This window comes from Mirounga leonina, unplaced genomic scaffold (genome assembly GCF_011800145.1).
Source record: "Mirounga leonina isolate KUSES-001 unplaced genomic scaffold, KU_Mleo_1.0 Mir_170, whole genome shotgun sequence".
NCBI lineage: Eukaryota > Metazoa > Chordata > Mammalia > Carnivora > Phocidae > Mirounga > Mirounga leonina.
Window position 1 is genome coordinate 42,558,733 of NW_023270433.1, and position 27,130 is coordinate 42,585,862.

General features: G+C 41.3%; 1 long non-coding RNA gene across 2 annotated transcripts; it reads left to right on the plus strand.

Annotated features, from left to right (window-relative positions):
* The first annotated feature begins 889 nt into the window (after window positions 1-889).
* LOC118018058 lies at window positions 890-26,802 on the plus strand. 2 transcript variants are annotated; one of them, XR_004681312.1, is made up of 10 exons: window positions 890-2,857; window positions 2,942-3,097; window positions 13,702-13,818; window positions 14,612-14,758; window positions 16,420-16,504; window positions 18,733-18,828; window positions 20,739-20,845; window positions 23,119-23,212; window positions 24,216-24,324; window positions 24,749-26,802. It is a non-coding gene; the product is annotated as an uncharacterized LOC118018058 (long non-coding RNA). The 2 variants fall into 2 exon arrangements; XR_004681311.1 differs by lacking the exon at window positions 20,739-20,845 and having other exon boundaries at window positions 24,216-26,801.
* The last annotated feature ends 328 nt before the right edge of the window (window positions 26,803-27,130 follow it).

Sequence of the window (27,130 nt, forward strand, 5' to 3'; positions counted from 1 at the left end):
AGAGGAATCTGACACACTCCTCAGTGCACGGGCCATCTGATATTCCATGCAACACGGGGCAGTGGCTCATTTCAACTCTCACATAACATTTGCTCCAGAAATGGATTTTCTGAAACTTTCCACTTAAATAACTGTGGATTCACTTTCAGGGAGGCCAACATACTGGAAACTAAGCAGAGCATATAACCCCAGACTGTTGGGCAGGCGCGCATTGTCACGGTTCTGCCTTAATTCACTGCATCTTACTTCCTTTGAGATTTGCAGCCAGATTCTACACTATTCACCTTTTAATGTCTGGAAATAACGTAAAGCATTTGGCCATTTGTTCACCTTGTTTAAGCTGTACATCTGAGGAGGGTAAGAATATATTTGCCAAAGCATAGTGTACTTTTCTAAAAGATTAGACTGGTTCTCCTAACTTAGATAAGCCATAGAATGGTAGTGATCGTGTTTTTATGCAATCCTATGAGCGATAACATTACATATTATCATTGCCTCCCCCCAAAGTTTTTTTTTTTATGAACTTAGAAAAGTTTCTAATATAAAGGTTATATTATCAACAAATGCTAGTTTGAAAGAACCAAATAGGATTTTGAAGATTACTTTTCTTTAACAATGCCTTATATTTTTATCTCCTTATCCATTCCTCATTGCTTTCTTTCTCAAGACATTATGGTTTTATTGTGTCTCCACTAGGTACCTTGCATGTGATTTACACAGTGAATGGCCCTGCTTTCGGAGCAAGTTAATGATATAATATCCCCATTTATATTCAGAGCAGTCAACACTTTCCAGCTCTCAGAATAATAAAAGCACCTGCATTTAATATACATGGAAGAATGGGAAGGCAAATAGCAGATAAGGCACAATCAGGTAAGTGTAATCAGATAAAATATCACAATATTATAGTAGATCAGCATCTGGTAATGACTTGAATTTTGAAAGACTGACAAACAGCATGGCCTAAAGCAGCCAGGCATACCTCATTCTGAGCAACTTTTCCCAGAACTGATTGCTCCTCTCATGTGTTTCCTGGCAGATTAAGCAGGTTGGGTTTCTTATTTTAACTCTTCTGGAACTGCTTTGTGCCACTGGAAAAATACTGGCAATCTTCCTTTTGAGCCCAGATCAGAAACAAAAACAAATGACGTATCCAAAAGTAAAGCCTTGCATCCCCCTGGCAGTTATCTCAAGTTGATCCAAACCAATTTTATTAAAAATAAAAATAAAGCCTTCAGTGATAGGCAGAGAGCTTTCGTTTCCATCTCTGTACTTGCCTGCATGGCGTTGATATTTTATTCTAACTTTTTTTTTTTTAAGGCAGGGGAAAGCAGTTTATTAGAGACTGATTTGTCTCTGAGAACTTCCTCACTTTGGGCCATGCAGATGGCAAACCTAGCTGTGTATCTCAGCTTGTGTGAGCCCTCATGTAACACAACCATATGGAGTCAAATAGAAAGCTTCAGATTTGCAAGTCAGAACTGAACAAACCTGGCTTGTGGAGTGGGATTTAGCAGTTGTCCTCTCCTTTTAAGTTATTCCCTGTGGGAGGCCAGCAATCTCGTAAATGAACTCCCTTGAGCCTACCAGATACCACTGAGGAAATGCGGGGTGCAAGGTACAAGGCACAGGGAGGGCGCAGGTGCAGGGGGCTGCTTGGCAAACACAGCCTGGCCCACACTCTGCCCTGACGTTCACCTCTTCTGTGTCAGGGCTCCAGCTCCTTCACAGGGATCACTAGTGCCTTTGCTCTTACCTGCTGCAATTGGAGTAGGTTATCATTTGTAGAAAATGGAACTGATCGCCTGTCTTCTGAGAAGAGCTGTATTCACTCTCTTCTTCCCCAATTCTGAGGCTTTTGTTTGCTTTTCTAGAGTGGCAGCCCCGGGCACTGGTCAAAAGGTGTGTGTTTAAATGAAAATGTCGAAAGTGTGAGCATGAAGGAGAGGAAATAACTGTCCATTGCTTTTAGAGCAACTCTATTTTTATGGAAATGACTCTTCCCAAAATATCTCTGTCTCCCCAGCTGGTTTAGTCAGCTCAGACTGTGGTAACAAAATACCGAAGACTGGGTGACTTAAAGAACAGAAACTTATTTTCTCCCCATTCTGGAGGCTGGAAGTCCAAGACCAGGGGGCCAGCGTGGTCGGGTTCTGGTGAGACTTCTCTACCTGGTTTGCCAGCTTTGCGGATGCTGGCCATCTCAGTGTGTGCTCATATGACCTCTTCTTTGGAGAGAGAGAAAGCAAGCTTTTGGGTGTGTCTTTTGATAAGACATGATTCCCATGAGCCCCCCCCCCCATGACCTCATTTAAACCTGTACACCTCCCAAAGGCCCCGTCTCCAAACACCATCACATTGTGGGTTAGGGCTTCACGATATGAATTGGGGGGTGGGGGGGACACAATTCAGTCCGTAGCATCACCCAATAGTATTACTGTGGCAATGTTAGTAAGGCTGAGACAAAGAGAGCCACTGTCTGGCCAAAAAGGTTGACATGAAGAGTATCAGTAGTTCAGTCCATGATGGAGCAAATGTCTGTTCTCATCCCTTTATTTTACACATGCCCACACCCTGTCACACCCAGGTTAGACTTGAAGAGAGAGAGATCACAGGAGAAAGTGCTGGGTCAGGGATTAAGTAGAAAAGTAACAACTTTTAGGATGTTCATGGTGTCAACATTCTCTTGTCTTTTCTACTGTACTTTCTACCTTTACGGTTAACAGGGACTAATCACTGATTTCAGAATGATGAATTGGCCCACAGGAGAGCTTCATTCACCAAGAAGTTTTCAGTTATATTCTAAATACCAAAGAGAGAACTAATTTTCAGAAGATTTCTAATGACCGGAGTGAAAGTAAGGAGTTTGTGGGGAATCATGGGTTCATTACAGCCCTCTCTTTTCAGAGCATCCCGTTTTATGTAATGTTTTCTTTTACAGAATTATTCATTATTGAATGCTTTTGGGAGGTGGACTGAGATTTCCACTTTATAGTAGGAAAACTGTAAGCTTCTTCAAGGTCGTTAGAAGAGATCTGAATTATCAATTGAAGCATGAACTACACATTACCGAAAATTGAAAACACCTCCCCCAGAGGTTGGTTGGTTTGTTGGGGGGTTGTTTTTTTGTTTTTGTTTTTTGTTTCATTTTGCATTTTAGTTGTGGCCTAAGAGGAACAAGCAAAGCAGCCTATTGTTTAACTTGTCATCTTGTGAGTCTGAGCCATGAAAAGCCATGCTAGTCATGTTAAAAAGAGATGTATCACTATCTGATCTGTGATAGAGATAGCCTTAGATAAAGCACAACTGGGGCTATGTCAGCCTCTAAATTGAAAACATTTCTGCTTCTGCCTGAAGCCTCATTGAGAGGTGTTTAATAAATAGTAACAGTGATCATGCAACCAGCCAAATTATTTTCTGGTTCCATCTGCATTCCTCACCCTTTCATCAGTCCTCTTCCTGGAGGGTGAAGATACTATGGTAAGTAATTATGTAGTAACACAGTTATCTGAAGGAGGGTGTGTGCACTGATTCATCTCGAGCGTTGAGGTATGGATTGTGCTGTATGTAATGGGGTATGATGCATAAGCTTCCCTAACTTAAGACTGGGGTTTATACATTTTGCCACCATCATCCCATTTTGGGGGCAGGTAACGTGCTGATCTCTTAGAAATGATAGTGGGAATAGATCGAGGAGAATAAAAAGACGTGTGTGTGATGGCGTTGACCATAAAGTGGGATAAGAATCGTTACCTGGAGGGGCGCCTGGGTGGCTCAGTCGGTTAAGCATCTGCCTTGGCTCAGGTTATGATCTCCAGGTCCTGGGATCAAGCCCCACATCGAGCCTCGCATTGGGCTCCCTACTCAGTGGGGAGCCTGCTTCTTCCCCTCCCTCTACCTCTCCCCTGCTTGTGCTCTATCTCTCTCTCTCAAATAAATAAATAAAATATTAAAAAAAAAAGAAAAAAGAATCATTACCTGAAGACAGGATTTGCAATTATTTCTTAAGGCCTGCATGATTTGTTCTTTTCCTCTGAACATAATTTGTGTTGAAGGTTTTGGGTGACAAGAAAAAGATACTTCTTAGTTACCTTTGCAATTATATTTGAGTCCTATGCTCTAAGGGAAGTACTTGAGTCTGCCTTTGTTAAGTGCACACCCCAAATCTAAATCTCAAGCTTCGAGAATGAGAAAATATTAGATCTTCATGCATGTTAGTTGTTAAAAAGTCATTTAACTTTTTGCTTCAGCTTTCTCATTTCAAAAGCAGGAACATATTATTTTCTGCCAGGTTTAATAATCTACTCATTTCTTAACTGAATTCTCTAGGTATTTGTCAGAAGATTTTGTCATTACATGATGAGGCACAATTGTTTAATAAATTGTTGCTATAAAGACATTATAAAAATACATATATGAATACCTCTAAGAAGCATGCGTAGTTGGAAATGACAAATTGTTAAATATCAGAAATGATTAGTGGAGAAAAACCATTTGAAAAAAGAGTAACTTAGCTGAGTAATGAGTGCTATGATTAACATATTCTGCAAATCTATCAATACTAGGGCTTGGCATGTCCTTGTTACTCTCTAAAATTAATAATGACAGATACCAAGACCCTATTAATATTTTAATAGTCTAATAGGCACAGGCAAGCATGCAGCAGAGAAGAATGTAAATCAGTGGTCAGCGGTGCAGGGCCACCTCGAAGAGAGTCTGCCCAGTGGGAGAGTGAGGTCCTCCTACAGCTTTCTTCTTCCTGGGTTCACCCTCGTATCAGCACCCAGGTTCAGAAAATGTACTAATTTTGCATAGAGGGATGTGCCAACACAAGGCAGAAACCCACAGAGTGTTTAGCATTCTTTATGCCCACAGTGTATTTAAGAAATACCTAATGTTCATGTCAGTGTGTATCCTTCAGTGCTCTGTCATCTGAAAACTAGTAGGAACTCTTACAAAGAATATATATTCTGGGAGTTTGAAGAAATAGGTTTGTCTCTGATTCTGACACTGGCAGTCTCCTTGCTCAAATCATCTCCAAGTTCATCCTCAGTAGAAATGATATAATGTGTACAGGCTACTGTGAGATACTTGGAAGAATAAATCTGAGTGGAAGAAGGAAAGGCAACCATTAAAAAACACATAAAGGACTTGCGGTGGTGCCTCGCACAAAGGAGGACCACAAGCAATGTTGGCTTCCCGCTCTTTTTGCTTCTGAGGGGCCCCTTTCTACAGCGACCTTTGCTTGACCTTCCTGTGTGGCTCACAACGTATTTTGCAGCACTCATGGAAGTTTCCTCAGAGTCGACTTTGAATTTGAAGATGTAATGATAGTTCCCTCTTGTAATAATATGTCCCTATCATTTGACACCCATAGAGGTTGTTCTGTAGAGAAGGAGGGGCTGCTTCTCGAAGGCTGTCAATCAGCACCTCCTCACAGGGTGGTTTTGAAGGATCATTTGTTAGAGGCTATACAGGTCCAGAGAGACTACATCACGGAGACGAGTATTTTTCATTGAATTTTCTTTTTTTTTTTAATTAAAGATTTTATTTGTCAGAGAGAGAGAGAGACTGCGCACACAAGCAGCAAGCAGAGGGAGAAGCAGGCTCCCCGCTGAGCAGGGAGCCCCACATGGGGCTCGATCCTAGGACCCTGGGATCATGACCTGAGCCGAAGGCAGATGCTTAACGACTGAGCCACCCAGGTGTCCCGAAATTTCTCATCTAAATACCACAACTGATTTCTACAGTGAGAAAGTAAAAGCCAGAAGAAAAGAGGCATGATTCCAAAAATAAAAGGAAAGAAAAAGCAGTGTTTTGCCAGGAATGGGTATGCTCGCCCCAGGACTAACACCCTTAAATGTAGGTTTGGTCACAGCTGCCAGAATCTGTCCAAGACCAGTTTTAGTTCTGTTCCTGGAGTTTCCTTATACTTCATGTGACGATGATTCCCCCCCCCCCTTTTTTTTTTTGCAGTGGTTCACTTTTTTTTTTTTTTTTTTAGATTTTATTTATTTATTTGAGAGAGAGAGAATGAGAGAGAGCACATGAGAGGGAGGAGGGTCAGAGGGAGAAGCAGACTCCCTGCCGAGCAGGGAGCCCGATGCGGGACTTGATCCCGGGACTCCAGGATCATGACCTGAGCCGAAGGCAGTCGCTTAACCAACTGAGCCACCCAGGCGCCCTGCAGTGGTTCACTTTTAATCACCTGATTAGAGTTAGAGCTCAGAGACAAGACATACGTTTCTTCTCTCTCTCTCTCTCTTTTTAAAAAGATTTTATTTATTTATTTGACAGAGAGAGACACAGCGAGAGAGGGAACACAAACTGGGGGAGTGGGAGTGGGAGAAGCAGACTTCCCGCAGAGCAGGGAGCCCAATGTGGAGCTCGATCCCAGGACCCTGAGATCATGACCTGAGCCGAAGGCAGACGCTTAACGACTGAGCCACCCAGGCGCCACCCCCCTCTCTCTTTTTAAAAGTATTTCCTTACAACTTAAAAGAGGTCGGTTTTTACTTTGGTCTCGACTCTGCTGCCAAGTTGCCTGATGGATTTTTCTCTGCGCAAGCCCAACCCAACTCCCACTCCTCCATTTGCTTGCCATGTTTTCTGGGGATTCTTGTGATTTCAGCCCTCACCACCTTTCCCTGAGCTATCGTGCCGGGCACATCCTGGAACTGGCTGCCTTCTTGTCCCTGCTAGCTCTTCTGTCTCAGGGTCTCCTCCAGCATCACCTGTCAGGGAGGTTTTCTTTTCCCTCTCTCTCTCTCTGTCTGGTGACCCAGCACATTGAGCATTACAGAGTGTACTTGCAGGATGAAGCATATTTGTAGGCATGCTTGTCTTCTTCACTGGGTTGGTGGCTCCTTGACCACGGGGGTCTGCGCCATTCATTTTTATGGGCGCTGCTGGAACATTTACTGAATGTTCAGTACATTCTCTTTTGTTACAAAATAATGCAACAAAATAATCCGAAGTTAGCAGGGAGTGTTTGATGTGAAAGAGATTCGTGAAATGAGTAAGAGCTTATATTTTATTGTTTGCTCTAAGACTGGGAGAGCAACATATATTTAAGACATATGGATAAAGGGGAACATGGGTGGCTCAGTCGGTTAAGCATCTGCCTTCGGCTCAGGTCATGATCCTGGGGTCCTAGGATCGAGTAGGGCTCCCTGCTCAGCGGGGAGTCTGCTTCTCCCTCTGCCTGCCACTTCCCCTGCTTGTACTCTCTCGCTCTCTCTCTGTATGCCAAATAAATAAAACCTTTTTTTAAAAAAAGAAGTATGGGTAAAAATAATTGATATGGTGGTTATGGGGCAAACCATCTTGGAGGATGGCATAATGAAGCACAAGTTCACTGGCAGAGTTCTAGGCAGAATTTTGCCACAGAACCTGGCCATAGTCCCTGGAGCCTCCCCTTTCTGGGCTTAATTTTCTCATCTTGTAGAACAGAGAGAGAGGACGAAATAGTCTTACATGACTTTCAGGTCCTTCAAGCTCTGACACCCTATCATCCATCATAACAATGGCCGTCACGGATGGTCCGTCACTGCCAGGAAGGCTCATCTCTCTAGCCCCATATAAAGGCACCCGAACATTTCTTGTACCTTATTCAGATTTGGGGTCCTCTAGGTTCTTTTTCTTAGTGTCCTCTAGTCAAGCTCTATCTTCCCCTTCCTTTAGACCTGTAAGTTTTGCCCTGGAGCTGCAGGATAGGTTGAACATAGTATTATATGGCTCTCCCATTCTTCTATAGGGTGACCTTATTCCCCTCCCCACTGCCCACCTCTGCCTCATTGCACCAGACGAGACTTAGCACCTCTCCAACTAGCCTTTATCTGCAGCTGGCCCAGGTAAGATTTTAGGGCCTCATGGCAAAATGCCCTGTCTTCATTTTTTGTGCAAAAGCCGTATTACCATGAACATCTGCAGCCGCTTCACCATCAGCACACCTCCTTTTTTTCTCCTTTCCAGAACCTCCCCCTCTTTATTTATTTTTTAATTTTTTTATTATGTTATGTTAATCACCATACATTACGTCATTAGTTTTTGATGTATTGTTCCATGATTCATTGTTTGTGTATAACACCCAGTGCTCCATGCAGTACGTGCCCTCTTTAATACCCATCACCAGGCTAACCCACCCTCCCACCCCCCTCCCCTCTAGAACCCTCTGTTTATTTCTCAGAGTCCATAGTCTCTCATGGTTTGTCTCCCCCTCCAATTCCCCCCCCTTCATTCTTCCCCTCCTGCTATCTTCTTCTTCTTTTTTTTCTTAACATATATTGCATTATTTGTTTCAGAGGTACAGATCTGAGATTCAGCAGTCTTGCACAATTCACAGCGCTCATCATAGCACATACCCTCCCCAATGTCTGTCACCCAGCCACTCCATCCCTCCCACCCCCCACCACTCCAGCAACCCTCAGTTTGTTTCCTGAGATTAAGAATTCCTCATATCAGTGAGGTCATATGATACATGTCTTTCTCTGACTGACTTATTTCGCTCAGCATAACACTCTCCAGTTATATTCACGTTGCTGCAAATGGCAAGATCTCATTCCTTTTGATGGCTGCATAATATTCCATTGTATATATATACCACATCTTCTTTATCCATTCATCTGTTGATGGACATCTTGGCTCTTTCCACAATTCAAAACCTCCCCCCTTTAATACAACAGTAGTAAGTAGTTCTGCTTACAGAAGGTTTAGTGCATGCCAGGTGATTGTGATAGATATTTCCTTATACTGCTGATCCTTGCAGCGTCCAGGGTAGATATTTTATATTAATTTTAGAGTTGAGGAGACCGATTCTCAGGTTGTGTAAATAAGTCCCCAGATTGTCCAACTGCAAGGCTGGTGCTGTTCCTGCTGCCCTGTGTTGCATTTCAGCACACGGAGGCCCAGGGCAATTTTTGTTGTTTTGTTCATGTCAGCTCTTTACTTTGAGAAACAGTGTTGTCTCACCGAAAAGAAAAACATTCCACCACACTTTATAACACATCAACTTGCTTTTTTATTTTTCCTTATATACTCTTCTGCTCAGTTTATCTTCACACATATTTTAAAGAGTTAAGATCATAATGTGGATATAATCTTTATTCTAAAAATAATTCCATAAACACTTTCTTTGTTGCTGTACTCTGTATTGTCATCTTAATGGCTGCATAATTTTTGTCAGATGGATTTATCATAGTTTTAAAAGTTTTTTTCCTACTGCAGAACTTTGAGGTTATTTCCATTTTGCGCTGAGATAAATTATGTTATAATAATGATATTTATGTGCTTTTTAAGATTAATGGTAATATAATGGCTTCTAAACCTTTTTTATTGTGGAAATTGTGACATAGTCACAGGAGACTAGAAGGGACCTGCATCTATCTGTCACTCCGCTTCAACGAAAATCAACATTTTCCTCATGTTGTCTCAGCGACTCCCCCACTTTTTTCTTGAGAATGTTAAAGAAAATTTCCAAGTATCTTGTCATTGCATTAGGATAGACTTGTAACTGATAAGGACTTTACCCAGTGTCCTCTAATAGTCTATGTTTAAATTTCCCTGATTATCACCAGAGTGACTTTTCACATTTACTTTGTGCAAGTTAGGATCCAAATACAATCTACACATTGCAGTTGGTTGTTAACATCATTAAAGTTTCATTCTACACAGTGCGCGCACACACACACACGTTTCTTAATGCCATCAATTTGTTGATGAAACCATGTCAATTTCTGTAAAATGTCCAACATTTCTAAGGTTGGTGGTTTCTTCAAGGTAGCCTCAACTACTGTGTTTATCTACTATATTTGTTTTAGGTGATAGTTAGATGTGAGAGCTTAAGAAGACTGTGGTTCAGTTTCCTAAGAAAGAATACTTTGTAAGCGCGGGCCTTTTCACTTTGTGGTCAAACTTAGCATACTTCTTAGAATATTTTACCAGATCATAAGCTTATTTTCTTTCTTGCTCTACCAAAAAGCCTCATGGGTTGGCAGTTTATTCATATACAAACCCATTCATGTCAGGCGCATGTAACTGGCTTGCTGCCAATCCCGGCCTCTTCTGCCTCATGTACTGGACCCTGTGTTAACATTAACTGATGTCCTTATAGCCCTTTCACCCTTAGTAGAAATCTAGGAATTGCCTGAAATACTTTTGAAAGCAGTTAGTGGCCCAAGAGAAACCTGGATTTGAAAGAGAAATAACTGTGAGTTGAGGAAGGATGCCTCAATTGCAGACAGGTTAAGTTGATCAGGCATGACTATCATATTGATGCCTTTACATGTCAGAGAAGGGCTGAGACCTACCTCTGTTTTTAGGCCTCTATACTCTTTGAGCTTAGGGTAGTTTGAGGTTCTTCTTTCTTGAGTGTTAGTGTGAAAAGCCATTGTCATAAACCACTAAGTTCTAATGCGTCTGCTTCCATCATACTGAATCCCTGGGCACCACGAGGGAGCCCTGGCTAGAGCTGGGGAGTAGGACACTTCCCTTTCTCCCTAGAACACATTCCTCCTTGTATTTTAGATACAGTGTTTGGGGGCCTCTTCAGGGCCACACGTAATGCCCCAGATCCCATCAAACAGAACAAAGAGATGTCCAAGACGTGAGATTCCCAGAATTGTCCAGGAATTGGGAGAGGCAGAGTGAGTCTCCTGTCTTTCTGGTCCCAGGAAATTGTAAGGCATGTGTGGTTTTGCCTTTAGGTCATTAGGCAAAGTGAGATCTTCCACATCCTAGTTGCCTGACTATTCATTCCAACATACTACCTCTTCACACTCTGTAGGTAAAGCCTTAGCGTTCCCGTGCAAGAACACGTAACATCGCACGGCAACCCTCTCTACCATCCCTGCAACTAGAAATGCAGGATCAAGGTGCTATTACATTTTTCAAACGTATGCCAAGGGCAGCTATGTTACTGTGTTAATGGGAACATGGGTGGAAACAGCTCAAGACAATAGCTTCAGTGAGAGGAGAGCTGTGAAGTGCTTTATTTAAGGGGGTGGCTTCTCTTTGGGGACTAAATTCAAGGATCTGAATGTTTTTCTTTTATCCTTTTGAACAGGCTAGGGAGTGGAGACTTTGAATCTTGACTTTGACCTGTAGCAATACAGAGACTTCCCTCATTCTTTTAGCTTTTGGTTGCTCGTTTGTTTTACTCGTTACCATTGTATGGTATAGTCTCCCTCACTGGAAGGTCAGTCACAGAAATTGAGGATCTGAAAAAGGGGGGCGGGGGAGACTCAACAGTAGATCATCTAATCCTATATGCCATTGTTTAAAATTGTTTTTGGCAACTTGGTCTTTTCCCAGTTTAAGTGTTAACCATTTTTTCCTATTTACTTTTCTTAAGTGGCTTTGCTGTGTATTAGGTATTACTGAGAATCCTCGTTACTCTTCTGCTTTTTGCCAATTGTCCCCACGTATGCCTCTTCGGGCATAGTAAACAATTCTTTCTCTTTTTCAATTCACCTTTAAAATACATACAGCTTTAAAAATGGACACTCACGTAACCTGCAGTCTGTCTGCAGCATCTGTTCCTTGACTATATGATTCTTATTACTGTTTGATAGTTCTATAATGTGTGTGCAAATAGGGTGAGTACAGTGAGTAATGTGTGTGCAATGGAGTATTGGTGAACTGCCATCAATGAGAGGAGAAAACAGTGTCCTACCTCCTTTGGTTTTGAACAAATCACGTAAGGAATAGAAGTGAAATTGAAAGGAGGATGTTGCTTTAATCTTGAGTTTACACAGATAACTAGTATAAGGATCCTTTTAAATGTTAATGTTCGGTATTTCTCCAGGGTAGCAAGACCTAGGCTAGAAAGGGTGGTGTTTTCTTAAACTAGCCCGTAATTTGTCATTTAAGCACACTTGGAAGTTATAAGGCTCTGTACTCAATGGAAGGCAACAGTGTCGTGGCGGGTGGTCAATCATAGTGGACTTCACAGCTAAAACAGGACCTAAGAGATCACACTGTTTAATACTCTTACCTTGTACATGATAAAACTGAAGCTCCTGAGTTTTTCTAGATCACATGGCTATTGGTTGCTGAGCCTAGGTAAGTTTTTTCCCCCAATTCTTATGCTTTGTTAAGTCTAGCCAATACTAAGGAATATCCTTAGGAACTGCTAGCTTTCTTTTGCCTTTTTAAAAACTTCCTATCATGGATTATTTCTCAATTTACAATAAGTGTTAATTTTATATTCAACGTTGTTGTCACTTAATAGGGTTATTTGGCAAATACTAAAAAATCAACAGGCCCACCAAGATGATGCCAGACTAGGTCTTTTTGCTGGCCCTTTTGAAGTTGTAAAAACAGTGACTAGCTCCATTATGTTGTTTTGCCTGAGTTTTCATCAGCATCAAAAATATATATGTTCAATAATGCAAAGAGGACAAAAATCATTCAAGTAGTAAGTGAAGAATGTTGGTGATTATTTCCAAGGTCAATGACAAAAATTTGCCCCTCATACTCCCTGATGGAAAATATAAGTAAGTTGGCACCAAAAATGCATAATTGATTTCTGTCTTGAGATCTGGTATGGACGTAACTCTTTGCTAGAAAAGGAAAGTATCCCTTTCATTCCTCTCCTGTATGCTTATCCAGATTTTGTCTTTTCCTTTCATTGCCTTCCATTTATTTAATTCTTTCACTTGTTGTTGTTAAAAACCCCTTTATTGAAGGATGATTGACATTCAAAAACTGTACATATTTAATGTATGCAGCTTGAGGAGTTTGGGGATAAGTATACACCTGTGAAACCATCACCACATTCTATGCCATCCATCACTTTGAAAAGTTTTCTGCTGCCCTCTTTACTTACTTTTTCTCATTTATTTAATTCTTACCTTCTGGTACTCTACTTCTGAAAAGAACCTTTCTGTAATCCATGAATACCTTCCGCTCTTTGTTTTATAATGTTAACTTGGTGTATCCTTATCATTCTCTGTGAATATATACAATTGGTAATCTGGGAAATTGGAATGTACTCCCAGGAGTGTTCAGTCTATATTCATTTCCTTCTATTACATAAGCAGTTCTGGCTTTTAAGCAAACAAAGGAGTAAATTTCTGTGTATATGGATGCAACTAAAATAAAAAAGCTTGACTATCAGACATGAATCAAATGTGCTATACAGACTAATCCATTATTCAAGTATATCTGGGACTGCATGAATTAATCTTAATCATGTTTATTCTTTTAAAAAACATCACAGTTAAAAATTGCATATCTCATTATTAAAAATGATTTTAGAGCTGAGATGTAATCTCCTAAATTAAGGAATAAAAATAAGAGCAGGATGATCCAGCTAACCATTTTTCTTCTTAAAACTTGAAATAAATGGAGATCAAGAATGTTAGACATCTTTAAATAAATCAGAGCTCTTATGACATTTCTAATATTTTATTAACAAAGTTTTGATTTGATTTATCTATTTAAAATAACTAGCAAGGTATTCTCTAAGTGCTGAGACATAAATTACAAACATGAAACCTTGATTTATTGTAATGGTGGATAGTATGTGGGACATGGCAAGTTATCACAGATTTTACAATACTCCCCGAGTTGAGGGATGGAATCATAGAAAAGTACTGGAATAAAGTGCTGCTTTAGGCTCCGTTTGTTGTTATATAGATGATGGTTGTCTTCTAAGAAATGATATAATCCTGATGATGTGAACTTGCACTTCTATTCCAGGCACCTCCAGATTTTAGCGAAATCTGCTCAACATTTCCGAGTCCCTGTGATGGATCAGAGGCATTCAGATCTCTGCAAAGACATCAGAGGAGGAAACACAATAAAGTGTCTGCATTGGTAAACATGGGGTCTCTCCGATCTCTTACAGAATGTTAACATCTTCATATTTCTCAAAGTACCTTCATCTCCCCTACCTCCTAGACCCTCAGTGACACCCACTGCCCAGAATTTCCAATTCTCTGTCAGTCCAAAGTAGGCCCTCTGTAATGTTTACCTGGGCCTCTCAGCATTACCAGGGAGAAAATGCCCAGTTCTGCAGATCAGCACCAGGTCACACTTTCGTTTGCCAACCTCAAGAACTGTCCTTGGCCTCGTGCACCATCTCCTGTTCTTTGCCTGGCTGACTTCTCCTCGGCCTTTAGGTCTCAGCCTAAACTTAAAGCTTCAGAGAAACCCTCCCTGATCTCCCTATCTGATTAGATTTCCCCCTGGCCTGGTATCCTCTTCATTTCTCTCATGACGCTTTGCGCTTGATAATTCTTTACTCTCTGCCTGACTTATTGTTTGTCTACACAACTAATTTCTTGTGCATGGGGACAGCATCTGTGTTATTAATGACTGTAATATAGCTCTTCCTGGCACACAGTAGGCACTCAGGGAGAATTTTTGTAAGATTGGGTTTGGAGAAAAAACATTCTCTAGTAACAAAAAAAGTTTAAAAAGCATTGCTTTCAGTGAATATGGCCATAGCACAAGAGATACCCTTACAGATCTCAGGTTGCATATACCTGTCAAATAAACGTCTTGTGTGTGGTGAAATAGTTAAACAGACTCTTGAGTTCTGAATTTGGGACACATGGCAGTTGCTAAGCCTTCGTAACAGTGGTTCTCAACCTCCTTTTGTCTGCAGGTGCGCACAGGCTGATGCTCTGCTGATGTGTCCCACGTGAACACAGCCAGCACTGCGCGTGGTCCCATAGCCCTGGCTCTTCCTGTGCTTCTTTCTCCCCCACTCAAGAGACCATTTGCGGATGCAAGGGAGTGAGTGAGTGTGAATGTAAGGCCTTTAGAAGGGTTACCTCGAATCTGTTCTCATTTACAGTCAAAAGCAAAAGATAAACCAATTATAAATCTGAGGTTTAAAAAAATAGTAATGAGTTACTTGCTGCCTATCTCAGAACTCAGGGCTCGATCCCAGGATCCTGAGATCATGACCTGAGCAGAAGGCAGACGCATAACCAAATGAGGCACCCAGGCGTTCCTGAATTGGTGTTTTAGAAATTTATCCCAAACTCCTGGGGAGAATTTTGTTGCTCATGTAACTTTTGGAGAAGAAGAGAATGTATGAGTTGAGAGTGCAAAGTAGCAAGCCCTGTAGGAGAGGAACTCATGGAAATAATGATTGCGTTAAAGTGTGCACTGTGACTTGTTAGGTATTGTCTCTGATGCCCTCCCTCAATGACTAATGTAAAAGACTTATTATTTAAGTTGAACATATGAATGCAGATATGAGATATCTTTAGCTAAAAATGCCATTTCATATGTTTCAAACTAATTAGTTTATTAATATTTTCTCTTGTTCATCAAAAATGCACTTGGAACTGAGCTATCAGCACTTGCCAAAATGGGAAAAAAGCAGCATTCACAGTGGGTTTTTGGTGTCCCTTTTAGTGTCTTTTCTCAGGGCAAGTCAACTAGTCAACGAACCTGTTGATCTTGGTTGCACATCCATAGCCCAGCGCTGGTCTCAGTGCTGTCTGGGGGATCCAGAGGAGCCGGGAGAGCACTGGCCATAAAAAGTTACAGTCTAGATGGAAGAACAAGACACATCTGGAAAATAAAACATTTTATACATACTAAATTATGCAGTCCTAACAAAGAAGAATGGCTTGTCTGTCACCGTTGTTCCTCTTGTCTTGCCATATATATATTTTTAAAAGCTTTTTATTTTAAAAAATAATTTTATTAATAAAAGAACTGCATGATAGTACAGAGATATACTCAGCTTTCCATAGTGTTAACATCCTTCATAACTATGGTACAATTATCGAGGCAAGATATTGCCACTGGCACCTTACTGTTCACTAGGGTACAGACTTACTGAGATTTCACAAGTTTTTCCATTAATGCTTTCTCTGTTCCAGGATCCTATCTGCTGACAATACCACATTACATTTAGCATATATGTATTTTTTGTTTGTTTGTTTTTTGGGTTTTTTTTAAAGATTTTATTTATTTATTTTGAGAGAGAGAACACATGAGAGGGGATAGGGTCAGAGGGCAAAGCAGACTCCCCGCTGAGCAGGGAGCCCGATGCGGGACTCGATCCAGAGACTCCAGGATCATAACCTGAGCCGAAGGCGGTCACTTAACCAACTGAGCCACCCAGGCGCCCTAGCATATATGTATTTTAATAATGATACTACATAAAAGAAGAAAGGCATTTTACCCACACTCGGATATCACTGCTGTTAATATTTTGGTATATTTCTTCATGACACACACACGTAAACACACACCACACACGTCAGGATCAAACTGAATACCTGTCTTTGTACTCTATTTTTATAATTTAACAAATTGTAAATATTACCCTATGTTATTAGTGTTTGAAATATGTTTAACGTGTGTATAATTTTTACCATATGGATATGATAACAAAAGCTATGTTCATACTACCAGGTTATTGAATGCTTGCATCCATTTTCCCTCTTCCAGATGTCACCATGATGATTTCCAGTGCACATGAGCTCTGGGCAGCTTTCATATTTCTACAGGTTGATGACAAGGAAGAATATATAAGGTGAAGATCTATGGATTTTCCCCTTTTATTATTTTTTTTATTGAGACATCTTTTACTGTATTTTTAAATTCAAGAGCAACACATTTAAACTATACTGAAATCTCTCAAATTGAAAATGAAAATCTTCTCCTACTCTGGTAGACTTACTTCCCTGAGGAAAAGAAAGTATCATGAGGTCTCTGGTTTTAGCTTGAACCTGTGCTCCTGAAATTATGAGGGGTGTTTCCAGCAATGGTATAAAAAAAGCTCAGCTTCAAACCTGAGCTTTTTTTACGTGTGCAAAGTTCCCATGGGTTCTCAGGAAGAATATCCTAGCCCCGTTATCTTTTGATTTGTGGACAGGGGTGCCATTCCTTGGACATTTCCTGTAGTTGTGGATGACCATTTTTATTTTCAGGATTTGGCTGCTCGTTTGTTACTGAGGAGTCAGTTTCATGACTAGGTAACAGAGAGCAACACCGGGGAAAAAAGGATCTCCCGATTATTCCTGCCTTTTAGAGTAGATCATTCATCTGTTCCGAAGACACTGAGGCCCGCAGGGGCAAGGCCCGCCCAGAGCTCCCATGCCTTGACACTGTTGTTGGCCATGAGAGGATCAGGGAAGCATCTTGGGTCCCTGGTTCCAAAAGTCACTAGCTGGTGCCTGGACACGGGCACACTGTTGATGTTGGGGCTGACCACAACCAGGGAACAGAGCTGGGTAATGAATGTGGCAGAGTGTGGCCTTTGAAATTAGACAGGCCTGGACTCAAAATGATTGGATCCAGTGCCTATTAAGGATTCTTTGACTTTAAGCAAGTAACTGAGTCCCTCTGAACTTGAGCTTCTCAACTGTAAAATGAGATTGTTATACAGGCTGTTACATAATTTGAAGATGTGAAAATGGTTGGTACTGTGCACCTGGCATGTAGTATGCCATCAAATAAAAGTCTGTGAAATGAAGGGATGGACGAATGACTCACGGCCAGTTCAACACCCTATTTTTATAAAATAGCAGTGTGGCTATTTGTGATTGAAAGTATAAGAAATATCAGTGCCACGAGTTAAATGTCAATTTCATTTCTTCCCCAGGGTTGCAGAAAGCAGAAATCAACCCCAGCTAGCTAGCATGAAAGGAATTTATTGATGGGACACTTGAGTCCTGAAATCTAAGAATTAAAATAACCAGTCTTTGGATGGGCCAGATCCAGGCAACTCCAGGGACCTCAGAAAAAGAAAATCATGGACCTTTTGTCTAGAAACATTCATATTTCTCATTTTTAGTGACCTGCAGTGTCAGATGGACCAGCTCTGGCCAGGAAGGTCGGGTTGTGTGGTATACACGTGGTTGCTGGAGGCCCCTCCTCTGTGTCAGGGGCAACAAGGCCAGGGGAATATTGGGAGCGAAGACATTTTTAAGGCTTTAATGAGGCGTAATTGTCATATAATAAACTACACATATTTGGATACATTTTGGTAGATACATAAAATTATATACAATTATGTTGTATACATATATTTATCTGGAAAACTATAACTGTGATGAAAATAGTGAATATATCCATCATCCGGGAAAGTTTCTTTTTTTTTTTTTTTTAGATTTTATTTATTATTTATTTGTGAGAGAGACAAACAGAGATGGTGAGAGAGAGCATGAGGCAGGGAGGAGAGGGAGAAGCAGGCTTCCCGCCGAGCAGGGAGCCCGATGTGGGACTCGATTCCAGGACCCTGGGATCATGACCTGAGCTGAAGGCAGACACTTAACCGACTGAGCCATCCAGGCGCTCCATCCTGGAAAATGTTTTTGTGCTCCTTTGTATTTTCTCCCTTCTACCTCTCCATGCCCCTCCACCTGTTCTCAGGCAATCACTGATCTGCCTCTTTCACTATAGATTAATTTGCATTTTCTAGAATTGTGTATAAATGGGATTGTATAATATATACTATTTCTTGTCTGGCTTTTTTCACTTGGCATCATTATTTTGAGATTCATTCATGTTGGAGCATATATCAGTACTTCACTCCTGGACGTGTAATATTCCATGGTATGGATATACCACAGTTCATTTATCCTTTCACTTCTTCATGGACTTTTAGGTTGCTTCTGGTTCAGAGCTATTACCAATAAACCTGCTATGAAAATTCATGCACAAGTCTTTGCTTAGACGTATGTTTTCATTTTGCTTGGGTAAAAACCTAGGACTAGAATGGCTGGGTCATATTGTGGGTATGTATTTAATTTTTTTCAGAACTGGCCAAGCAGTTTTCCAAAGTGGTTGTAACATTTTACATTCCCACCAGTGATGTATCAGAGTTCCAATTGTTCCATACCTCACCTCTACCTGGTATGTATCCAGAATTTATTTTTAGAAAATTTTCAAAACTTAATACTAAGAAGACCAACAACCTGATTTTTAAAAATGAGTAAAAGATTTCAATAGATAATTTTCCAAAGAAGATGTCCAGTGGCAAATAAGCACATCAAAAGATACTCAACATCAGTAGTCATTAGAGAAGTGAAAATTAAAAGAGCAATGGCATGCTTATTCAAATAGCTAACATTAAAAGGAAGCTAATAATTTTTCATTATTATGATGCCCATTTTATAGATGAGAAAACTGAGGCTCTCGGAATTAAGTGACTTGACCAAGGTTGACCAGCTATGAAGTGGTAGAAGTTGAATTTGAACCTGGGTCTGCTAACCCCTGCTTAATCTTTTTTTTTTTTTTTTAAGATTTTTATTTATTTATTTGAGACAGAGAGAGCACGAGCAGGGGGAATGGCAGAGGGAGAGGGACAAGCAGACTACCTGTTGAGCATGGAACCAAAGGCAGGGCTCGATCCCACAACCCCAAGATCATGCCCTGAGCCAAAGTCAGAGGCTTAATGGACTGAACCACCCAGGTGCGCCACCCCTGCTTAATCTTGATGTTATGCCAGCAATAGTCCTTTGAAGTAGGCTTCACAAGCAAAATTGAAAACAGGGAAACTCATTTACTTCTCAGAATACATCCCTTTCCTCTCCTGAAGAGACAGGCTATCACCATTCACAGGGGACATTATGCAACCTCAAGTTTTGGTCTGTTTTGCCTAAAGAATAAATTTTGTTTCTCCATCATTCATCTTTGTCTGGGAGAAGTATTAAAAGTATAGAATGCCCACCAAAGCTTCATTGGTCCAACAAAGACAGAGGTCTATTTAACCACAATCATTACAAATATGAGGGGTTTGTTTTGTTTTGTTTTGTTTTTGGCTCAGACAGAAGATCTACTGTTTCTTAACTATGTGATCTTGGACAAATTACAATACTTTGAGTTTGATATCTTTGTCTGTAGACTGGGCGTGATACTGACCATACTGTGTTTTAAGGGTTAGAGGAGCCGATGTATATATAGAGTTTACCACAATGTCCTACACTTAATAGAGTCCCAAAACACTGTTACCACATCACAAATAATAATATATAACCACCCCCATAATAGGTGTTAAGCTGCTCACTCATTATGAAACCTAAACAAAACAGGAACTCATCCCTAGCTGATGTCTTGCTGTTCTCTGGGGACTTGTTCCTTCCTTTAGGAAATGCTAACCCACCGACAGACGATGGTATTTAATTCTATAGGAATGACTAAGCCAGCTTAGGGGCACCTGGGTGGCTCAGTTGGTTAAGCGACCTCCTTCAGCTCAGGTCATGATCCTGGAGTCCCGGGATCGAGTCCCACATCGGGCTCCCTGCTCAGCAGGGAGTCTCCTTCTCCCTCTGACCCTCCTCCCTCTCATGCTCTCTGTCTCTCATTCTCTCTCTCTCAAATAAATAAAATCTTAAAAAAAAGAAAGGAATGACTAAGCCAGTGAAATATGTATCCTTTAGTCATAAATTTATCCTTTAGGTAGAAATATTCTCTGAAGGGAGTATCTGTGGTTGCTTTTGAACTCCAACTGAGTACCCGCATAGCGTCTTTAGAGTTCAGTGATCAGATATGCGGGAATCACATGGTGTAAAGAAATCAGAGTCCATGTAATCAAGAGCTCTGCAGAACCCCATTCCCCAATCTGAGGTGACTGAAGGCCCACTGCAGTGTCACGTGGCTTTCACACCTTATCGGGCCCTCGCACTCCGCAGACTTCCTTCTCCCTTTCCCTCCTCTCCCGCCCCCAGCTCTCTTCCCAGGCCCCTGGAAGTGCAGCTTCTGCCACGGAGGATTGGTTTTGCTCCATCCTCTTATTTTGTTTCTGAAATACAATCTGTTTTCAGCCGGTGCTCAGGGACTATCGTGAGCTTCCTCTAAGCACTTGGATGTAAGATTATGAGGAGAGACAAACTAGCTTCTCTACTGGATGCCTCCAGCAACTTCCTCGCAGGTAGTCCAGTAATGAGCTGGCCTCGCAGAGAGAGCCAGAGGTTCTGCTGCTTGGCACTGATGCTCATGATGCAAACTTCGCAGAAGACGGCCACTGAGGATGGAATGTTGTTCACACTGGTGAAGCTGGGCTTTGTGTTCAGAGCATCTGGGCCAGGGGATCTCTGTCACCTCCCAGCTATTATTGAATGATGAGGTGGCAGAGCACTGGGGGTGGGGGTGGGGGTCTTTCTCCTAGAACACAACTTAAATTGTCTCCAGCTATGCCAGTTGAAGCAGGACACACTTAGCTGAAATCTCGGAATGGCCAGAGACTAGGGGACTGCCTCCAACCTGGTCCTTGAGCCCAAAGGTTGACATTTTCATCGTTATGTGTCATTGTAGTGTTTGACCCTCTTTTGCAACAGAGAAATACTACTTGTTTTTTTCATAATTTGACTTAAAAACAAGCACATAACACTTTAGAGTGGAGATACCTAAATTCAACCCCAAGGCCTGCAAGAGATGCTCATAACTCATCTGATGGATCCATTTATTCCTTTTTTTTTTAAATTGTGGTAAAATACACATAACAAAATTTACATCTTTCCCATTTTTTTTTAAAGATTTTATTTATTTATTTGAGACAGAGAGAATGAGAGAGAGGGAGCACATGAGAGGGGGGAGGGTCAGAGGCAGAAGCAGGCTCCCTGCCGAGCAGGGAGCCCGATGCGGGACTCAGTCCAGGGACTCCAGGATCATGACCTGAGCTGAAGGCAGTCGCTTAACCAACTGAGCCACCCAGGCGCCCAACATCTTTCCCATTTTTAAGTGTATGGTTCAATGGTATTCAGGACATTCATACTGTTGTGAAACCATCACCACCATCCATCTCCAGAATTACTTTGTTCATCTTGCGAAACCGAGACTCTATACCCACTAAAGAATAACTCCCCATTCCCTCTCCTCAGCCCCTGGCAACCACCATTCTGCTTTCTGTGTCTATAAATTTGACTACTCTAGATACCTCGTGTCTGTGGAATCATACAGTATTTGCCTCTTTGTTCCACTCATTCTTTGATAGAATCATAAGTTAGTCAGAAGATGTTCTAGAATCCTTAGTAAGGAAATCCATGTGGAGGGCTGCCTGGCTGGCTCAGTCAGTGGAACATGTGACTCTTAATCTCAGGGTCATGAGTCTGAGACCCCCACTGGGTATAGAGATTACTTAAAAAATAAAATCTTTAATTTAAAAAAAGAAAAGGGAAATCCATGTAGAAAGTTGGGTGAATCCTACTATTTATCTTGATACCATCAAGCATTTGTGTATCTGTTTTTCTTCATTCTGATTCCATGTCACAAATCAAACCTTTGAGTATGGTACGGCTTCTTACAGTGGATACAATTAGTTGCCCACCAAGCATCCATCCCATCCCGTATATACTGATTAGCATTGTATTGTAGTTTGGGTGGTATTACCATCCTTTAACTCCAGAGATCAACCATAAACCAATTCTCATAAACCCATACTCTCTGTCACAGTGATTGACTCAGGGATGGACACTGACCTAGGCCTAAACCAATCCTCTGGCTACAGTGATATTCATGGACAGGTATTTACCTAAGTTGGCCCAATCAAAATGAAGTCTAGGACCTTTGTTTGATAGCTGGAGAGAGAAGCCATCCTTCTTTTACTGAAGTTGAATTTTTAAAAATATGCATACATCTTATTGCTGCAAGCAGCCATTTTGTAGCCATGAGAAGTAATCCTAGGAGGGTGCCAGTATGATGAAAAATAGAGCAAATAGATGGAAAGGAATTTAATCCTTGGTGATTAAACTGCTGGATCAAGCCTTACCTGGAACACTCCCTACCACAGTCCTTTTGAGTTCTTGGGTCAATAAATTCTCTTTATTGTTTAACCAAATTGGTTTTTTTTTTTCTTTTTCTTGGGGGGTGGGGAGAGTGCTCGAGCGGGGAGCAGAAAGGGGCAGAGAGAGGGAGAGAGAGAATCCTAAGCAGGCTCCACACCCAGCGCAGAGCCCAATGCAGGGCTCAGTCTCACAACCCTGAGATCATGACCTGAGCTGAAACCAGTCAGATGCTCAACCAACTCAACCACCCAGGCACCCCACTATTACTTGTTTTTAGGTATATTTTAGTAGATTATTCATAAAGATCTCTGTACAGAGTCAGAAAGCAATGATTGAATGGACCTTATACATTCCCTTTGATATTAATTTCTCATTGTGAAAAAAAAATTGGCATTTCAGTTTGATATATTATTTTCTTTAGCTTGTTTCAGGTAAGATGTGGATTCATTCTCAGGATCCTGACAAATTTTAATTTCTGGCTTTGTCCTGCGAGGGACCACAGTAATACTGTTAAGGTAAGGAATATCATACTAAGGAAGTGTCGAGAAGACCTTAGTAACCATGTGTGGTCTGCCTCAAAAGCTCTCCTCGAACTTGAGCTTGCATTTCATCTCTTTGAACTTCTGTAGCCATTGGAAATTCTTCTGAATATCAGGGATTGCTCTAAATTAGCAGCCAGTGCTAGCTGCACTGTTGGGTACCTGGTCTCTGACACTTTGCCTCCCAATCCTGGGGGCCTCTCACCTTAGGTCCTGTGGCATTCTCTGCTTAGCAAAGGGTAGCCAAGTCTTCTTTCTACAAAGGTGTGGGCCCTTTGCATGTGGCCATGATGGATGTGATAACATCTAGCACAGTGCCTAGTATATAGTGCATTGACTCTCAATCTGAGGGGCCCCTCTACTTCTGTCATTGGCTACCCTGATAAGGTTGGAAGATACCAAGTTCAGTGAAGGTTCAGACTTTTTCCCCATATTGTTAGACACTCTTCTCAGTTATCTACAGGTACTAGATGAGAATTTTTTTATGGGAAATTGTGTCTTCTCAGTGTTTCCCTCCTTCCTCCTTCCCCTAAAGAGATCTGTGCATCATTTCTTCTTTTGCTGGCCCTGGGTAAAAATATATTACACACAGAATAGTAGCAACACATTAACAGTGGGGTTGTTTCCACGTGGTGTGCTCATGAAGCATTTCTTTCTAAAGGGATTCAAGATACCAAAAAAAAAAAAAAAAAGTGCTAATAAAGACTGCAATTTTACCAAAAACCTGAGCGTTTATTGCTTTTAACTTTACTCTAGAAGTTGAGGGCTCCTTGAATGAAGGGAAAGTTGTGAATGAAATTCTGTTCAGCCTTCCTTTAGAAATATCCATGGACACCTACTCCATCAGTTGTGGCTAAATGCAGAGCTATTCACCCTTTCAGTATCAAGACAAGATGCACTTCGAATTTAAGTCCATAAACATTTAAACTCAGTCACTCTAAACCTAGTGTGGCCCTGACTTGTATTTTCTCATTTCCAGTGACGGGACCATTTTTTAAAAGAGCCTGCTGAGTGAACTGGTTGAATGGAGTGCCATGAAGGTCTTTAATAAATTATAGGTGGATTTATGGGTTCTGCTCGGGGCCAAGGTAGGTTGGCTGAGTTGAAATGAAATGAGACATATTCATTCAGAAGGTCCAGTGGGTCCTCAGTATTAAGGAAAGAAGATTCATGAACAGATGCTATGTTTTTCACCTCATAGGCTTCCTATTCTACATGGACAATTGTCTCTAGGATTGAATAATCCCATCACATGAATGGGACACATTGTCTAGTTGGTTACTTAGGACAATTTCTTCAGAGTAACCCAAACTTACCTTATGTAAAATCATAGGCATGAGCAAACTCTCAAAACCAACCCCATGGTTAAAACAGGAAAGCCTCAAAGCAATCCAAGATGGATGGGCCTCGTTTGTATTCTTATCATCTCTAAGAACAGGTATGTCACAACCTCTATTGTGACTGGTGTTTCCCAGCCTGGATTACATTTTCTACCTCCCATGCTCTCATTAGGAAGAAGAGATGACCATAGATGACGGGTGAAAGCTTCTGCTGAGCTCGGCCACTTGTAGGGATGTTGTTGACTTTGTCAGTCCATTGTGACTTTCCATACACATTTATAAGTGAACCTCCTGTGAACTGTGCTCCCGAGAAAAGTGTGAAGATGAGAAGGAGTGAGAATCTAAATTCGACAACAGTGTTTCCCTAAACCGGGGCCAGAGTGTTGGCAAAAGCTGTGATGTTTGGCAATTATTGCTGAAATAACTGGGATTCTTGAAGGAGTGTTCAGGAATCCTGAAGATTATGGATGTTGAATATGTATATTGAAAGGGAGAGAGCTGTCCTATCTCCCGCTGAAAGCAGTTACATGGGCCTAATTCCTCCCTGAGCACTAATGATGTGCATCGGGCCTCCCCTTTCCTTGACATGAGTTTCTCTTCAACTCTCTCTTTGGGATGGTTGATAATTAACATGGGGGTTTGCTATCTGCCTTCATTGAACTTGTGTGGTCATTTTATGCTGCTCAGCCCAGCGATCTAGCTAGTGACATCATTGGGCTAATGACTAATGTGCCTGAAGCAAAACAAGGACAATTCTATCTAAAAGAAAATTTTCTTCCCTTATTTTCCTCTTCCAGAGGATCATTGGGATGGCTAGAATTTATATGTTGTGCATGCAGTAGAAGAGCTTCTGGTAGATAGTGCAAAGGACAAGGAAAAAAATAAAAAAGGGAAGATAATGAGCAAACTCCTCTTTGTTGGAAAAAATATTTGCTGTTTTTCTGCCTCCGAAGTTTTCTGTAACGTTTCCTAGAATGTTAACCTAGAAGCTCGAGTGCTTTCTGCTGGGTTTCTTTGAAGGTCCTACTCTGTGGAGAAAGGCCAACAAAAGAGCACTTCCTGATGCAGGGGATGGAACCATCTCTCTTTGCTCTAGAATCAAGTTGTAACACGAGTCTGGACATTTGTCAGGGGGTGTCTTAACACTGGAAGCATAGGCAAGTAAGAAAGAAATGGAATTAGTGATTGAAGCGCATTGATATTGTTGGGATCTTGATACACATTGCCAGTTTGCACCCGAGAGAGGTTATACCAGTTATCCACACACTAGCTCTGTCAGAGCATGCTCACCACCAGTAATGTTACCTTTCACATCTTAACAAATGTGATAGACTGAAAAAGACATTGAGCCAGACTCAAAAGGCAGCTTACTGTATGGTTCTATTTCCGTGACATCCCAGAGAAGGAAAAACTATCAGGGAAAAAAGTTGGATTGGGGTTTGGGTGTGAGAAGGATTGACAGGAGAGAGATCTGAGGGAATTTCTTAGGGCTGATGGAAATGTTCTATATCTCGATTTTGCTGGTGCTTTCACGACTATACATTTGTCAAAACTCACTGAACTATACATTTGAAAAGGGTGAATTTTACTGTACATAAATTATACTTCAATAAACCTGACTTTAAAAATGACATTGCCTTGTGGTTTTAAGTCACAGTTCTTTTGCAGTGAAATTGAACAGCTTTATATTTATTTGCCATTTGTATTCCTTCTTTGGAGAATTGTCTTTTCATCCCATTGCAGAATTGTCTATGGACTCTGAGCCTTTTTTCTATTAATCGGGGTGATCTTTTAATATCGTCTGTCAAACTTGTTAAAAATATTTTTTTAATTTCTTTTTTCACTTTATTTGGACTATTTTACGTCTTTATTTGATCTAGCCAAATTTATTGACTTTTACTCTAATGGTTCCTCTACTTTTTTAGAAGAACTTCCCGATAGAAACCTTTGGAACACGGAAATGTCTCAGTACATGCTACTTTAGTTTCTCTTGGGAATTCACCAGGTAGGCTGTGGGTAGACTTTTCAAATTAAAAGAAGTAAACAACCCCTCTGTGCATCAGCGTAGTTGTCGACCTCCCTAAAAGACGCTCATTGGGCTCATGGCTCATCCTCTCTTCCTGCTCCTCGGGGCTCCAGTGGGCCGAGAGCCGAGCCACACCCTGGCCTCACCGACTCTCTCTCTCCCCCCTGCAGTGGCAGCGGCAACAGTTTAGACCCAGGGCCCCGGGAAGTGATTTATAGCAATAGAAATCGACGAAAGCCTCAATCAGTTGAAAACCTCATTTAACATTTCCCGCTGCTCTCCAGTTTTTGGAAGTTCTGTTTTGTCCTGATTTGCTCCATAATGAGATTTGGGGAAAAAACTATGACCTCACCTGTACATCCCAGTAATTAATTATTTATTTAGTTATTTATTTTAAATATTTTATTTATTTATTTTAGAGAGAGAGAAAGAGAGAGACAGCAAGCGAGCAGGGGGAGGAGCAGAGCGAGAGGGAGAGAGAATCTCCAGCAGACTACGCGCCGAGTGCAGAGCTGGACACGGGGCTCG